Below are 17,401 nucleotides of genomic sequence, written 5' to 3'. Positions count from 1 at the left end.
AGAAAAAAGCCGGAAGTGGCGCTGTGGCTCAAGTGGTAGAGCGCTAGCCCTGAGCTGAAGAGCTGAGGGACAGCACCCAGGCCCAGAGTTCAGGTCCCATGACCTGACCACCCCCCCCCCAAAAAAAAATACATAGAACAGGGCTGGGAAGGTGGCTCAGTGGTAGAGTGCTTGCCTTGCATGCCTGAGACCCTGGGTTCGATTCCTCAGCACCACATAAGCAAAAAGAAAAAAGCTGGAAGTGGCACTGTGGCTCAAGTGGTAGAGCACTAGCCCTGAGCTGAAGAGCTGAGGGACAGCACCCAGGCCCAGAGTTCAGGCCCCACAACCGGACCCTCTTCCCCCCCCCAAAAAAAAATACATAGAACAAACCAGGTACCAGTGGCTCATGCCTATAATCCTTGTAATGCATGAGGCTGAGATCAAAATTCAAAGCCAGGCTGGGTGCTGATGGCTCATACCTGTAATCCTAGCTACTCAGGAGGCTGGGCTGAGACCAGGGGACTGTGGTTCGAAGCCAGACTGGGATCCAATTAAACTCCAGAAAACAGGAAGTAGCACAGTGGCTCAAAGTAGTAGAGCACTAGCATTGAGCAATAAAGCTAAGAGACAGCACCCAGATCCTCAGTTCAAGCCCCAGGACCCAGAAAAATAAAAAATAGATTCAAAAGTAGTCAAAAGGCAGAGAAAAAGTAAATTTCCAGAAGTAAATTAGTAGCTGTATTTGGCTAGTGATATTATATTGACTCTTTTCCCATACATTTTCTCTGAAGTTGTGATTCAGTAAAATTACTTTCACAGTTCTTAAGAAGGTACAGCAGAGATACACGTTTTCTAAAACTATATACTAGAATTCATCCTACAAAGAAAAAACAGAAATAGGTGACAATTTTTTAGTGTCCACAATTTCATTAATAGTTATATTAATTTGAAAAACAATATAAAATAAATATGAGCCCACTTACTGATCTGGTTGAAAATTCACAGCTGCATCTTATAAGAAATGGACTATTTCATCATTGTTTCTTCTCGGCATCTTCCTAATGGCCATTTCTGAAAGACATTTATTAAGAATGTGACTCAAATATATAACAAAAGTCATAAAATCATAAAGGATAGTTACCTAAGTTGTACTGACTAAAGTGAACTATTCAAGGCAGTTATTGAGCAACATCTTAATAAAAAAATATTATTAAAAAGATGACATGGGTGGGAGAGAAAATTAGCTATTGTCCCCACAAGACCAGAATACTTCAGTCCTCATGTCTTTCACTTAGTTGGGACTCACAATTTCTTAGTGTAATTTACAAACTGGAACAACAACAAAAAGGAAGATTTAGACACAGTGAGCCCTAAAATTATACATTTTGAACACACTCAAATAATAGTTTATATATTGTTTTCTTACTATTTATAATGCCTATCAGAAGATGTTTGTCAGTTTTACTTACATTCACATTCTAAAACACTTTAAACACCTAAAACAATGACTGCTATGTTTGTGGGGTACCCTGAGGAACTATGTAACATCAATTGATGAAATTCAAGTATTGTAAAATGGCAAAATCTTAGCTGGGTACCAGTGGTTCATGCCTATAATCCTAACTATTCAGGAGGCTGAGATCTGAGGATTATGGTTCAAAGCCAGCCCAGGCAGGACAGTCCATGAGACTCTTATCTCCAACTAAACACAAAATGTCAGAAGTGGAGCTATGCTTCAAGTGGTAGAATGCTAACCTTGAGCACAAAAGCTCATGGACAGTGAGCAGACCCTGAGTTCAAGTCCAAAGATGGAATCAGACAAAATCATGTTACCTTCTATTTTTTTGTCAACAGTACCTTTAGTAGAAGACTGCAAGAAGGGAGAATGGTAGACATGCAATTTTGCCAAACACTGACAAATGGGTTGGGGTGATTTTTCTTTGTTAAACATGTACATTCTTTGAGATACTTAGGAAATAGCTAGAAATATAACAAAAAGTCTTTTGTAAGAAGTGAAAAATTGAGATTGACGTCTCAAGAGTCAAAAACCTTAAAGTTCCCTATTTCTAAGCCTGTAACTGCGCCAAAACCATTTTTAAATACTTATTTATGGAGAAAGTAGGATGAAAGAAACAAAGATGGAAGCTAAACCTCTCAAATTATACCATGTTTCCCAGTTTATTTTATTCTTTTTTTTTGAGACAAATCTTGCTGTAATTGAGCCCAGACTGGTGTTAAACTGTTGATCTTGTCTCAGCCTCCCAAGTGTTGGAATTAGAGGACTGGACCATTATACCTAGCTTTACATACCCATTTTAAGATAAAGATACAAATTAAATTGAAAAAAGAAAAAAATGTAAAAATTAAAGACAAGTAAAGCAAGCTATTTGTATAATGTCGACATAATCACTTAGGGTTACCCAAGGCACTTTTAAAGCAACAAATCCATATAGCAATATGTATCCAAAAAGAAAGAAAATCTTAAAAAAAAAAAAAAGTCCTAAACCACATTCTTCAGTAGTCTTTCTACAAATGCTACCAAGTAGTAGGGAGATTCAAATATAAAATAAGGGAGATTCAAATATAAAATCACAGAATTAAAAATTCTGTTACTAATTTGAATTGAATACAAACTCATGTTTCACTTAATCACATTAATACTCCTTCCTCTGTTCTTTGCCTTGATAAAGACTTGAAGCAAGTATTATCTGGTGCCTACCACCACTTCACATTTAAATTGACCAGGATTCTGGTACTGTCAGGCACCAGTGGCTCATGCCTATGATCTTACCTTCTAAGAAGGTTGAGATCTGGAGGACTGACATTTGAAGCCATCAAGGGCAGAAAAGTCTAAGACTCCATCTCCAAAATAACCAGCAAAAGTAAGACACACACACACACACACACACACAAATTCCAGTATTATAGGAAGCTATGGATATTATAGAAAGCTAACAATATTATATCCTTACATTGTGATTCTATTTTCCACAAGCTTCAAAAAACTATGAGCCTTGTAGAAAAAAGCCACAGGTAGGCCAACCTAAAGGACACAAGGTGCCCACTAACTAAAATTGAGTTATTAAAGATAATGACTACCGCAGATTGTAACATTAAATAAAACTCAAGGGTATAGTCACCGTTAGAAGTTGCCATACTACAAACTATATATGAAAGGTACTGAGTATCCCACAAGCTCACCTATAGGTGCTCTACCATTAAACTACACCCGAGCTTTCACTTCTTACTACACAGGTCTCTATTTCGCAACTGCAAGATTGTAATAATTGTTTCCTGCCTCATCGTTGCCCACCTCAACAAACAGCTTAGTGATTTTCAAAACAAAATCAGATTATGTCAAAATTCTCATCAAACCATCCAAATGAGCAGATCTGTCTAGAAGCTGAAGGCCTTACAAGGGCCCATAATCTGATTTTTTAAAAAAAAATCTTCCCACCTTCTCCAACTTTCCAATCTTATCTCCTGTCATTACCCACCCCCACCTTTTTTTTGTTCATTACACTCAAATCATAAGGCTCTTTTTCCTTTCCTTGGACCAATAAGCATGTTCTCACTTAAGGGCTTCAGGACTAGTTTTTTTCTCTGCATGAACACCGTTATCTCTATGGCTTACTCCTTTACTTCCCTTAAGAACCACCAACATAAGTGATATTCCCTTTTCTGTTTCTTTTTTATGGATTTTGTGATTACGTATAAAGTTCTGGGAAAACTTTACTTCAAACTTCTCTGTTGCCTTTAGGTAGAATGACCATTAGAAAGAATTCACCACTGTCCCCAATCACCCTTACCCCAATTCAAATCCATTGACTTACTTTTGTCTCCCACCCCATCCCACCTCTGTAATGGGGCTTGAACTCAGGGCCTCTTGCTCCTGTGAGGCTTTGTCACTCACATTTGGTGCTGCCTCCAAATACTCATTCTAAGATCTCAGCCTCCTCTTATTTGGGACTACAGACATGAGCCACTGGCACCCCAGCCTGAACTCATAACTAACTCTTCACATGATCAAACTAGTAAAACAAGGTAGGGTTGTTTGAGCTTAATTATTTTAGCATTAAATAAACAAACTTCCGCTTGGTTAAATATGCAAACTTCCTCTCTGTCTATGGCTGGCAAAGTTCAAGCTCTTAAGAGAAAACGGCCATGGAGTAGAGAAAAAGTAAGCTAAATACAGAACCGCAAAAGAATTAGTTTTCATTCGTAACAATTAACATGATCACCTTTAAATAACTGGGAGCTATTCTATACAGAAAAATCAGAGGAAAAAAAGAATTTGAAGATTGTGTGTACACTTATTTACAAAAAGTTTCTGTACTTTTCTGAATTTGAAATATTTACCACTCGTGTATACATAAGGCATTCTATTGATATTTAAGCTTATAATGAACTTGTTGGGAACATTGTAATTTCCGACAGCATCATGTAACACTGATGGACTTTAATCTGTTTAGCTGCTTGGTTTTTTTGTTTGTTGGGGGTGGTACAACAGGGCCTCAAGGCAGAGAAAATACACTGTCAAACTATAAATAATGCAACCTTCTTTTAAAAAATACCTTAGGATTTTAATTTCTCAGCAACAAAACACTGTTCAGATCCATAATTAAAATTAAATAGAGATGGTCTGTATGGGGTTTTTTTGGATTTTTTTTATTGTGAAAATACTGTACAGAGGAGTTACAATTACATGGGCAAGATAATGAGTACATTTCTTATCAAGCATTGTAGCCTCCTCCTTTGTTTCCCCTTCCCATCCCTTCCCATCCTCCCCCCTCACCCTCCCCAATCCTCCCCTCGCCATCCCCCCCCCGCCCCCCTGCACGAAAGTTGTAAAGTTCGTTTTTGACATAACGACTTGTACATCTCATTGTTGCAATGGGGGTCTGTATGGTTTTTAAATCAATGTTTGAGGCAGCACCTCTAGTGTGTGCTTTTTTGATTTGCATTTTAAAGAAATGGTACCGTGTTGAGTGTGAAATAAATATCTCTTGAAACTATAGTCTGTAATTGTCTCTTCTGTAATCTGTAGTTGTCTTCTCCGAAGTCTTTAATTGTCCCCTTTCTCCTTCTGTCACGTCATACAAAATGAGCATCACACTTTAAAACTTTTATTTGCTGGGTGCCATTGGCTCATACTTGTAATCCTAGCTACTGAGGAGGCTGAAATCTGAGGATCTCGGTTCAAAGCCAGCCCGGGCAGGAACATCCTGAGACTCTTAGCTCCAATAAACCACTAGAAAACCAGAAGTGGCAGTGTGGCTCAAGCAGTAGAGAGCTCACCTTGAACTGAAGAGCGCAAGGACAGCGTGCAGGCCCAGAGTTCAAGCCCCACGACCAACAAAAATAAATAAACAAACAAACAAACTTTTCTTTTGTTGTGTGTAGTTGTATTTGTATGTCAGGCTGTTTTACTGAAGCTTGAACTCAAGGCTTTAGTAGGCAAGCACTCTACCACTTGAGCCACACTCAAAGCCTCCAGAACTTTTTTTTTTGCCACTCCTGGGGCTTGAACTCAGGTCCAGGGCACTGTCTCTGAGCCTCTTTGTGCTCTGGTCACAGCACCACTTGTGGCTTTTTAGGAGTAGTTTAAATTTATCTGCTTTGGGAGGAGAAGGGGAATCACAGAAACAGTGGGACAAAGGGTAAACCAATTCAACAGTGATACTCATTAGACATTATGTTGGAAATGAATTTTACAACCTGGGGGGAAGTAGGTCAGGAGGGGAAAAAGTGGGAGAAAATGAGAGAGAGGTAACACTGCTCAAAAAGAAATGTACTCATTACTTCAGTTATGTAACTGTAACCCCTCTATATATCATCTTTACAATACAATCTAAATAAAACATAAGTTAATAAATACAATGAGACTAGCAAAAAAAAAAAAAGTGTCTCACAGACTTTGGGCTTCAAACCATGATCCTCAGATCCTAGCCTTCTTAGTAGCTAGGATTATAGGCATGAGCCAAGCATGGGCTTTGTATGTTTTAAATATAGACACACAACTCACATTCCAGATCATGATATAAAATGCATTTTTAAATAAAAAAAATATTATATCCTTACATTGTGATCCCATTTAGAACATTAAGCAAAAAAAATTCCAGAGTAATTTTCTTCTAAATCTTCAACAATATTCAAAAGAGATACATACATGGAAAAGGTGGCTCAGTGGTAGAGTGCTTACCTTGCATGCATGAGGCTCTGGGTTCGATTTCTCAGCACCACATAAGCAGAAAAAGCCGGAAGTGGGGCTGTGGCTCAAGTGGTAGAGCACTCGCCTTGAGTGAAGAGCTGAGGGACAGTGCCCAGGCCCAGAGTTCAGGCCCCACGACTGACAAAAAAAAAAAAAAAAATTATAGTTGCAAGTTGGATATTGATGGCTCACAACTATAATCCTAGTTACTCAAGAGGCTGAGATCTGAGGACTGTAGTTCGAAGCCAGCCTGGGCAAGAAAGTCTATGAGTTTGTTATCTCCACTAAACTCAAAAAACATGGAGCTATAGATCAAGTAATAGAGCACTAGTGCAAAAGCAGCTCAGGGACCAAGGCCAGGACCAACACACACACACACACACACACAGGACCAACACACACACACACACACACACACACACACACACACACACACACACACGATAGCCGCTTACTTAAGTGAATAAAATAACATTATTATAAAGTGCTGTTTGCTAGCACAAGAAAGACCTGTACTGAGGCAATTAATAAGACTTGTGGCTTAAGAAGAAATACACTAACTTGGTTAACATTAGAAAGTATGGGAGTTTGGCTTTATAACTTTCCTCCAACAAACCAAGTTGGATACTTCCCAAGTTAAATTTAGCTCCTACTTATTACTTCTAGGTATCAGAAAAACGTTCAGCTTTAAACTGGAAATGTTTAAGTGAATTAAAAGTAAACTGGTAGCGAAGTTTAAGACCCAAACCTACGGTTTAGGGAAAGTATTTTTTCAAACATAATAAAATGATTTTCCTAAGGGAGGAGAGTTTCAATGTTTTTTAACATAACCACAAAAGTAGCAAAAATACAAAAATGCTGCTTGTATGCTGTGAACATGTATGTCCCTTTCTTTCATGCATCTCTCGCCTTCTTTCCATCTGTGTGTCTGTGGAAAGAGAGGAGAAGAGGAAAAGAGAGAGGGAAAGAGAAGGTAGGAAGGCAGAAAAAAGGAAAAGAAAGAATAGAGGGTCAGGCACTGGTGCCTTACTCCTATAATCCTAGCTATTCAGGAGTCTGAGATCTGAGGATCGTGGTTTGAAACCAGCCGGGGCAAAAATGTACCCGTGAGACGCTTATCTCCAATTAACCACCAGAAAACTGTAAGTGGCCCTGTGGCTCAAAGTGGTAGAGTGCTAGCCTTGAGCAAAAAAGCTCAGAGCCAGTGCCTGGGCCCCAATTTCAAGCCCCATGACTAACCAAAAAAAAAAAAAAAGAGGAAAGGAAAATGTTGAGCGAGGGAGGTTCTTCCTCAATCTTGGATAGTCTATCTCCACTGTTCTTCATGTCTGCCTATCTATCTTACTTAATAATATGGTTCAAGCACTGATTTTCAGAAAGAAATCATGTAACAGTTTTCAGCCTTTAAAAACAAAGTATAACAATAGTAAAGAATCAGAAAATTGGCTTGAGGCTGTAGTTCAATGGCAGAGTGCTTTACTGCTCCAGACCCTGAGTTCAACTCCCAATACTAACACCACTACCACTATCACCACCCTCTCTCCCCACAAAAAAAAAAAAAAAAAATCAGTGTTGGTTGAAAATAGATAAATGAAAGTCACAAAATTTTCAACTTTCTTTCAATCAGAAAAACATGAATATATACAGTCTATATTAGTGGACTAATTGAAACAAATCTATACAGTTTTGAGCTAAATGTACTAAAATCTTACTAAAAAATAATAGAAAAAATAGTAGATATAGGTTCAACAAACATGCAAAATAATTAAGTTCGGCAAACTCTGTCTGAACTTTTCCCACTTCATTTCTTCAGGTGAAACAACACTTTTCCACATCTTAACACTGAGAAATTTACTCATTTTGTGATTTGAGGGTTAAACACTTTCTCGCATTTCCTATTTATCTATGATATGTGCTTTGCCAAACAGACTAGGAATGGGAAACAAGCAAGCAGGAAAAGCAGAGACTGGAGGATCTTGCTCTCATACAAATGGTGGAGCAGTTGTAGCAAGGTCAAGTCTGGGGCAGAGGTGGCATCATTTAGAGAGAGCCAGCAGAGCCACTGTGGTAGACTGTGGCGTCTGTCTGTCTGTAGATGACACTGCCATCCTCACAGGAATTGTGATTTATTATGCAGTGTGATTTTGGACATTGTTTCTGGCTGGTGAGCCCTAAATCTGATTCACTAACCCTTGCATTAATTTGATGAGCCACTGAGTTCTATCACCTAACAACCACCTTTTAAATTACATAGGCTTAAATTATTTTTAATACCTCCAGAAATTCTGACACTTCAGATAGGGGTTACATCCATTCTCATCTGCCCTGTCCCATAGAAAAAGACTATTTTAAAAAGAAGAAAAAAAAAAAGAAAAAGACTTCAATCTCTCGAAACACAAAACTTATTGTTCACTTTCAACTTACAGACTTATGGAAATTCCTAGAACCTTACTTTTATTAATCATTTTCCTAATTTAGAAAGTGAAATGTGTAGGCCACTTTAGATTTATTTCAAAAGATACTGTAAAAGAAACAGTGGTGACACGCCAAAAAAAAAAATTACGTGCAAAAAGTAGCATTCACTGAGCAAACAAATTATCCCAGCATGCCTGACACCCAGGTGTTTCCAGCAGCTTTCTTTCAACAGGAGCTTTATACCTGATGGTCTATAACCAAAAAGACATTTCTGCTTAAGTCATTAAGGTCAAATTTTATAAGTATCACATATTCCTCTCTTTTAATAAGTAGCTCAATAAACATCTGCATGACAAAATAACTGACTCTTCTGTTAAAAAAAAAGCGCACAATAAGCCAGTTTTGTCATAAACTGATTATATTCTTCTTACTGTTAAATTTCTCCCCACTTCTTTTATAGTTCAGTAATGCTTTCTCTAGTGTCTAAAAACATTAAAGCTCAAGTCTGTTGATCTTATTACTTGATAGTATAAACATAATACAAGATTTGTAAAGAGTAAAGCTGAAGACAAAATATGATTTTGTGAAAGTCTCAGGAGCCAGTTGCCACTAGAGTTGAAACTGTAATAGTCCACCTTTATCCAGTTTCACATTCCATGTTTTCAGTTATGTGGCCAACCAAGATTAGAAAATATTAAACAAAAATTTCCCAAAATGAACTATTGAAGGGTTTCATTCTCTTTTTTCTTCTTCTTGGTGGTTTGGGGAGCGGGGGTGGTTGCTAGGGAGAATGAACCAGAGCCTCCTACATGCTAAGCACGCATGTTCTACCTCTGAGCTATGTCTCAACCCAACAATTTGTGTTTTAAGTTAGAGACTACATTTTGAAATATACTGCCATGCAGCTTTCAATCTGTGCAGGACAGTAATGCTGTTCATACAACCTGTCCATTAATCACTTAGAAATTTCGGTTATCAGACTGACTGTCTTGGTATTTGTATTCAAACAATTTCTGTGTACTTAAAGAGCACTGAGCCTTAAGTAGTGATTCTGGAAATTTTATTATGGTATATCTTACAACTGTCCTATTTTACTACTAGTTATTGTTAATCTCTTAATATGCTTGATTTATAAACTTTATCACAGATATATGTGTATAAGAAAAAAGTGATGGATGATTACAGTTATCCACTGGAGGTCTTGAAGCATATCTTGGATAAGGAGGAACCACTTTATGTGTTTTTTCTGGCAATTAAAGGCTTGAATTTCTTTTTGTTTCCATGCCAGTCCAGGAGCTTGAACTCTGGCCTGGGCACTCTCCCAAAGCTTCTTTTGTTCAAGATTAATGCTCTATCACTTGAGACACAGCTCCACTTCTGTATTTAGTTAGTTAGTTAGGTGATTAATTGGAGATAAGTCTCAGGAACTTTCCTGCCTGGGCTGGCTTTAAACTGTGATCCTCAGATCTCAGCCTACTGAGTAGCTAGGATTACAGGCGTGAACCACTAATGCCCAGCTATTGGAGCTTTTTTGCTCAAGATTAGTGCTCTACCACCAGAGCTACAGTTCCACTTCCACTTTTTAGTAGTGAATTGCAGATAAGTCTCATGAACTTTCCTGCCCAAACCAGCTTCAAACCCAGATCCTCAGATCTAAGCTTCCTGAGAAGCAAGGATTAAAGGGATGAGCACCAGCACCCAGCTTACTTTATGTTTTGATAAACAGAATAATAATCAAGCATAGCTTTAAAAAATTATACTCCTTTTAGATTAAAATGGGAAAGATATACCAAGCATTGGGAGATATTGATATGTAATATATGCCTAATGTACTCAAAAGACAAGAAAAACTCTGAATGTTGGAAATGGGTGTCATTAAACTTTAAAGTTCATGATGAGGGGCTGGGAAGATAGCTCAGTGGTAGAGTGCTTGACTCGAATGCATGAGGCCCTGGGTTCGATTCCTTAGCACCACATAAGCAGAAAAGCTGGATGTGGTGCTATGGCTCAAGTGGTAGAGCACTCGCCTTGAGCTGAAGAGCTGAGGGACAACACCCAGGCCCAGAGTTCAGGCCCCACAACCAACCAAAAAAAAAAAAAGTTCATGATGATCATAGGACTGGAGTAGGTGAAGCCCTGGAGGGTTAAAACACTTTTCTAAAGAAACTGTCTTCAACCTGGCAAAGCCAACCAGGCAGGAATGTCTGTAACACTCTTATCTCCAGTTAACCACCAGAAAACTGGAAATGGAGATGTAGCTCAAGAAGTAGAGCGCTCGCCTTGAGCTGAAGAGCTCAGGAAGAATGCCCAGGCCCAGAGTTCAAGACCCACAACCGATAAAAAGAAAAAAAAAAAAAAAAAGAAACTGCCTTCTAATTCTTAGTTGAGTAGTATCATTAAAATATCTCATCTTTCCCTTCAAATAAGTCACAATGAAGCTAACTGAATACCATATGGCATTAAATCTGTATTTAATAAAATACTAAATCCAAGGTAAGTAATTTCAAACCCAACTTTATATTTTAATATAAACTCTAATTTATGATTATTTATTAATAACCTATAGTTATCACTGTAGAAAATGTTATCAAGCCAGGCACTGATGGCTCATGCCTGTAATCCTAGCTACTCAGGAGGCTGAGATCTGAGGATCGTGATTCAAAGGCAGCCTGGTGAAGGAAAGTCCCTGAGACTCATATCTCTAATAAACCACTAGAAAATCAGAAGTGGTGCTGTGGCTCAAGTGGTAGAGCGCTCACCTTGAGCTGAAGAGCACAAGGATAGCGCCCAAGCCCAGAGTTCAAGTCCCACAACCTACCAAAAAAAGAGAAAAAAAGAAAAGTTTATCAAGTCACATGTAATGCCTATGAAGTTAAATTGACTTTTTGTTTTTTTTTTTGTCGGCCGTGGGGCTTGAACTCTGGGCCTGGGCGCTGTCCCTCAGCTCTTCAGCTCAAGGCGAGTGCTCTACCACTTGAGCTACAGCGCCACTTCCGGTTTTCTGGTGGTTTATTGGAGATAGGAGTCTCACAGTCTCTCCTGCCCCGGCTGGCTTTGAACCGCGATCCTCAGATCTCAGCCTCCTGAGTAGCTAGGATTACAGGCGTGAGCCACCAGCAAATTATTGAGGACTATTTCATTAATCACCAATTACAATATACTAGTTATTTATTGTACTTTCAAAACCTTGATGCCAATTAGCCAAAAAAAAAAAAATTGTTTTCTAGTTTCAGTGAACCAGCCTTATAAAATAACACCATAATCCCTTAGGAAAAAGTTCCTTTGCATTTGTTTACCTCATACTAAACGTCGCTTTTTTACATGGGCATAAAAGGAGAAAGTTCATACAAAATCAAACCTTTAAATGAGACAAGTATACGTCAGCCTTGTAAGACTAGTTATATTTGTGTTTTATATGAGAGGCCTAGAAATAACACTAAAAAGGACCTAAAGCTAGTTCTGAATTACTACTCTATTATGAAGAGTAATTATGCGATGAAGCAACAACAGAACAGCCAAAACACTAAAAATAAATGTGGAGCTAACAAACTCCTATCAAAACAGTACAAGAACAAAAAGTACGTGAAACCCAAAAGAAAATGTGTATATAAAGAAACAAAAAAGGCAAACCTAAGAGACATGTACTATTTTCCCTTCTTCTAAACTGACAGAGGCATAGTTAAGAGTTGACAGCTCTGTGGAGTCTTTGTGACAAAGGTAAGAGACCTTGTGATGGCTATTACAAAAGCAGTGAGAGCTGCAAGACAATACAAAACACTGCTATCCTCAGTTTAGTTTGACTGGATGAAGATGGTGGAAAAAAATGCAATGAGAAGGAAATGAGTTTAGGAAAATGGTAACAATAAAAGCAGTCAATAGTTATTGAGTTGTCTAATTTTTTTAGGTTACATACACTGCTTCACCAACCCCCAGAACAAACTTCATAGCTACTAATAGTGTGTCCATTTTACATGTTTTTTTAAGTCTTGAGATTCATAGAATTTTAAACAATAAGGCAAAGCTCTATGAGTATTTAACACTGGATACATTACTTCTCCATTTAAATACCATCGTCTATTACTGTCCATGGAGATAACATTAGAACACAAGAACTTCAAAAGTGTCAATGCTTTAAATAAATACTAGCTAAATTTGTCTCCTTGTTTTTCACTCACAGATTCTAGCGTCCCCACAAACAATATGCAAGGCACCAATCCAAAACTTAAGATGTATTCATTTAATCTTATGTAATATTACATAGTAGGTATTCCTATCTTAGAGGTAAAGAATCTGAAAGACAAAACAGTGAAAAAAAAACCTTATTTCTGTGAACTCAGGCATTCTGGCTAAATCCCTATCACTACACAGTAAGCATAATGGAACCCGTGGCAAAGGAGTCCATCTATCTAATTGTATAGCTAATGTGAAGACTATAAGACTATGTTTGACATGCTTGTAAATTTATACTACATTCTTAACAAAAGAAACTCAAAAATTTAAAAATAATATAAAATCAAAAAAGATAATTCTAAATCTGAGAAAGAAGAGACATTCCAAAGCAAGCTGACAATGAGAGAAAATGGAGTCATAGTTGCTAAGGGAAAGGAGAACGGGAAATGGGAGATATTGTTAGAGACCTTTTCAGTTTGTAATGATGAAAAAGTTCTGAGAATGAACAGTGTGATGGGTACACAACAGTATACTGTATTTAATACTACTGAATAGTACATGTTAAAATGGTTACAATGTTTAAGACTTATGGTGTTATATTTAACTACAATAAAAACAACAACAAAAAAGAAGCAGCAGCAGCAAACTGACTTATGCTGAAGAGATTCTGGTATCTGAGGCACAATGAAAACAAAACAGCATTGCAATACGAAAAATTGAAAATTTTTCTTTACCTTTCTAAGTTGTTTTTATCTATTTCAAAAGTAAAGAAGCAAACAAGCAAACTGAGTAAACAAGATGCCAAGTTCAAACCACCCAAAAAAATAGCAATAGGTACAAAATAAAAAGTACAAAAATATTTAAAGAAGAGATAATTACTAGAGAAAACATTAAATTGAACAAGAAATGAAATATTAATCAGTGAATTCTGTGAGACCTGACTGTGAAAAAAATTGTAGTAAAGTTATAGTAATCTAAGTACTAAATAATTTACTCCCTAAAAACCTGGCATATAAGAGAAAAATGAGGAAGGAAATTTGTATAAATGTTTGCAAGTGGTAAGGATTAAAAATATACCGCCGCCACGGGTCCCCATAGTTTAGGCATGTACTCCTAGCTACTCAGGAGGATGAGATCTGAGGATCACAGTTTGAAACCCCATAAGGCAGAAAAAGTCTGAGAGACTTTTATTTCCAAATACCAAAAAGCTGAAAGTGGCTCAAGTGGTTAAGTGATAGATAAGAGTGAAAAACTTAAGAGACGGTGCCCAGGCCCTCAGTACAAACCCTGTACTGGCACCAAAAAAAAAGAAGTCTATGTCTTCCTTTATTAACAATTCATTAACTGATAGACACAGTATGTAGGCTACTGGCAAAATATTTTGCACAAGTAGCAATACAAAAGCCTTTTTAAAACAAAAGCCTTCTCAAATATACTTTACATATTTACCTATACATAAGTACATATATATTTATATACATATAAATACATACATTTCATAAAAATTCTTATTTGTAACTCATTTGCAATTCGGGTCAAATCCAAATTTTGACATTTTAAATGACAGTATTTTTAAGCATCAGTGATGTTTGAGTTGAACTTTTAAGTCTGAATGTCAAATGATACAAATGGACAAAGTAAAAGGCCTCTACATGGAAAAATATACAAAATACTAAATATGCAAAAGAAAACAGGAAATATTCTTATCTGCAAGAGCTGTAGCAACCTGCAACTTTTTAAAAGTCACATTTTTGTGGGCACAAATTTGCCAACTAAATATAATCTAATTAGCATACTTCTACACAGTCTACAGCAAAGAACTTCATTCCAAAAAAAGAAAACACTTCAAAGCACAAGATTAAAACCACGAACTTCATTAGAATCCAATGCACTTTTTTTTAAATTAATGAAGCTCTTCTTGTATATAAAGATAGAAGTTATAAGTCATGGTTTGCTTTCACAGCAGTACAAATGGACTAAGGTAGCCTAAAACACAGTTGCTTAACTCATGTTTTGACAATATAATAAATTTACAAATAATTAAAGGGCATTAAAATCATGTGTGTGTGTGTGTGTGTGTGTGTGCTTAACTCATGTTTTGACAATAAATTTACAAATAAAGGGCATTAAAATCGTGTGTGTGTGTGTGCGTGTGCGTGTGTGTGTGTGTGTGTGTGTGTGTGTTGCTAGTATTGAAGCTTGAACTCAGGGCCTGCATACTATCCCTTAGCTATTTCACTAAAGCTGGCATTCTACCATTTGAGCCACATGTTCATTTTTGGCTTTTTGTTGATTAACTGGAGATCAGACTCCAACAGACTTTCCTGCCTGGAATGGTCTCAAATTATGATACCCGGACTTAGCCTGTTAAGTACGTAGCGTTACAGGTGTGACTTTATTATTTTTAATTTTCTGAAAAATATATCAGCAAACCTGAATACACATGAAATTTTTAATGAACAATTTTAAACATCTACCCTTTAATGACCAAGTAGACACTTGTTAACTGTTTATATTTCATTGACAACTATCAAAAGAGGCTGCACAAATTTCCACACCTTATCAAACCACATTTTTATGTAATAAACCACAATTTTATTGGCGTTATAAATTTTATCTAATAGGTGAAAACAGTAATAAGCTATTAATAGATTTCTATTTATGTATATTTAGATCTGAGGACTGTAGTTCAAAGCCAGCTCAGGCAGGAAAGTCCATGAGACTCTGATCTCCAATAAACCACCAGAAAACCGGAAGTGGCACTGTGGCTCAAGTGGTAGAGGCAAGCTTTGCACTGAAGAGCTCAGGGACAGCGCCCAGGCCCAGAGTTCAAGCCCCACAACTGACAAAAAAAAAAAAAAAAAAAAAGCAGACTCTAGGAATTCTTATTAGCATTAAGACAATAAACTAAAATTTGAAACAATTCCCAGAAGTGCTAAGGCTAAAAGTGACTTTTGTCCATGAAGAGAAATTTACAAAAAATAAGCATTTCTTTTTAGACAATTCAAACAGTGTTGGGGTAAAAATAAAAACTATTTAAATGCAACTTCAATTTCTCATAATTTCTTGGATCATTAGGAGAAATTTAAATGTTATAATTAATATTATATTGTTAACATAAAACATTAAGAAAATATGAAAAGAAAAAATTAATGATTGAAGAGAAAGTTCTAATTAATCAAAGAGGAAAATACAAAGCATTGAGGTGAAGAAACATTCTTGGAATTCTGCACTAAAAATTCATCATATAGAATAATCACAAAATATGAGGCCCATCTATTATGCTTGCAGTATAATGAGTTATATTATACTTTTCCACAAAAACCCAATGAAAGCCATTTCCTCCACTACAAATACACAAAAGATTTTGTTGGTACAATTTCCTATGCTTATTTTCAGCCCTAGGACATTTTTGTACCAATCTCAAATTGGAAACGGGATGCTATCTGTCCTCAAAATGTTGAATTGTTGGCAAAAACATGGCTCAAAGTCTAATAGAATTTTTATGCTCTACTACGAGTCTTTTTTTTTTTTTTTTTGGCCAGTCGTGGGGCCTGAATCTGGACTTGGGTGCCATCCCTCAGCTCTTCAGCTCAAAGCTAGTGCTCCACTTGAGCCACAGCGCCACTTCCGGCTTTTTTCTTTTTTGCTTATGTGGTGCTGAGGAATCAAACCCAGGGCCTCGTGCATGCAAGGCAAGCACTCTACCACTAAGCCACCTTCATAGCCCCCTACAAGTCTTTCAAGTGGTACTCCTGCTTAAATATAACTAAGACCACCTGTATATCTAAAAATAAAAATAGGGCTGGGAAGGTGGCTCAGTGGTAGAGCGCTTGCCTTGCATGCTCGAGGCCCTGGGTTCGATTCCTCAGCACCACATAAGCAAAAAGAAAAAAGCCGGAAATGGCTCTGTGGCTCAAGTTGTAGAGTGCTAGCCTTGAGCTGAAGAGCTGAGGGACAGAGCCCAGGCCCAGAGTTCAGGCCCCACGACTGGACCAAAAAATAAAAATAACAATTTATGGAAAGAGTACCATTCACTGATATAATGAACCCATTTTTTTTTAGTATGAGAATGATCTTGGTGTTTATCTACCACTAAATTCTATAGCTAAATAGATTAATAATATAGCAAATATTATTTCCCCACTACTGTAAAGAGACAGAAGAAACAGAGAAACAGACAGAGAGACAGAAACAGAGACAGAGACAGAGAGAGAAATGGTCCACAGAACTATATTCCCAAAACAATAAGCTGAAACTGTCTACTACAAAAGCAGCTTGACCTCCTTTGCTTCCATTTCCTCAATACCTAATATTGGGTAACCCATAGCACCAAGTACTTTTTTGGAATAGTAAGTCAAAACACATTAAGAATTCCATCAGATGCATAATTACAAACAAATTAAAAAGAAAAACTTGAAGCTAGTTTTCCACTTATTTCACATTGTTATTCCATTTTGAGGAAGGAAATGTTACCTCTGTGTTTTAAAAGTTACAATAGTAGCTGATGCTGGTGGCTTATGCTTGTAATTCTAGCTACTCAGGACGTGAGGATCAAGGTTCAAAGCCAGCCCAGGCAGGAAAGTCTGTGAGACTCTTATCTCCAATAAACCACTAGAAAAC

General features: G+C 37.2%; 1 protein-coding gene across 1 annotated transcript in view; it reads right to left on the bottom strand.

The window, feature by feature from the left end:
• Positions 1–17,401, bottom strand: part of Frs2 (fibroblast growth factor receptor substrate 2) — an 88,568-nt gene that overhangs the window by 28,489 nt on the left and 42,678 nt on the right. Inside the window, exon 2 of the mRNA XM_013022416.1 lies at positions 966–1,053. The gene's annotated coding sequence lies outside the window, so the exon portion shown is untranslated. The remainder of the gene's footprint in view (positions 1–965; positions 1,054–17,401) is intronic.

Source organism: Dipodomys ordii, unplaced genomic scaffold (genome assembly GCF_000151885.1).
Source record: "Dipodomys ordii isolate 6190 unplaced genomic scaffold, Dord_2.0 Scaffold3, whole genome shotgun sequence".
Taxonomy (NCBI): Eukaryota; Metazoa; Chordata; class Mammalia; order Rodentia; family Heteromyidae; genus Dipodomys; species Dipodomys ordii.
Note: the sequence above shows the minus strand (reverse complement) of the source record. Positions and strands in the feature narration are given on the sequence as shown.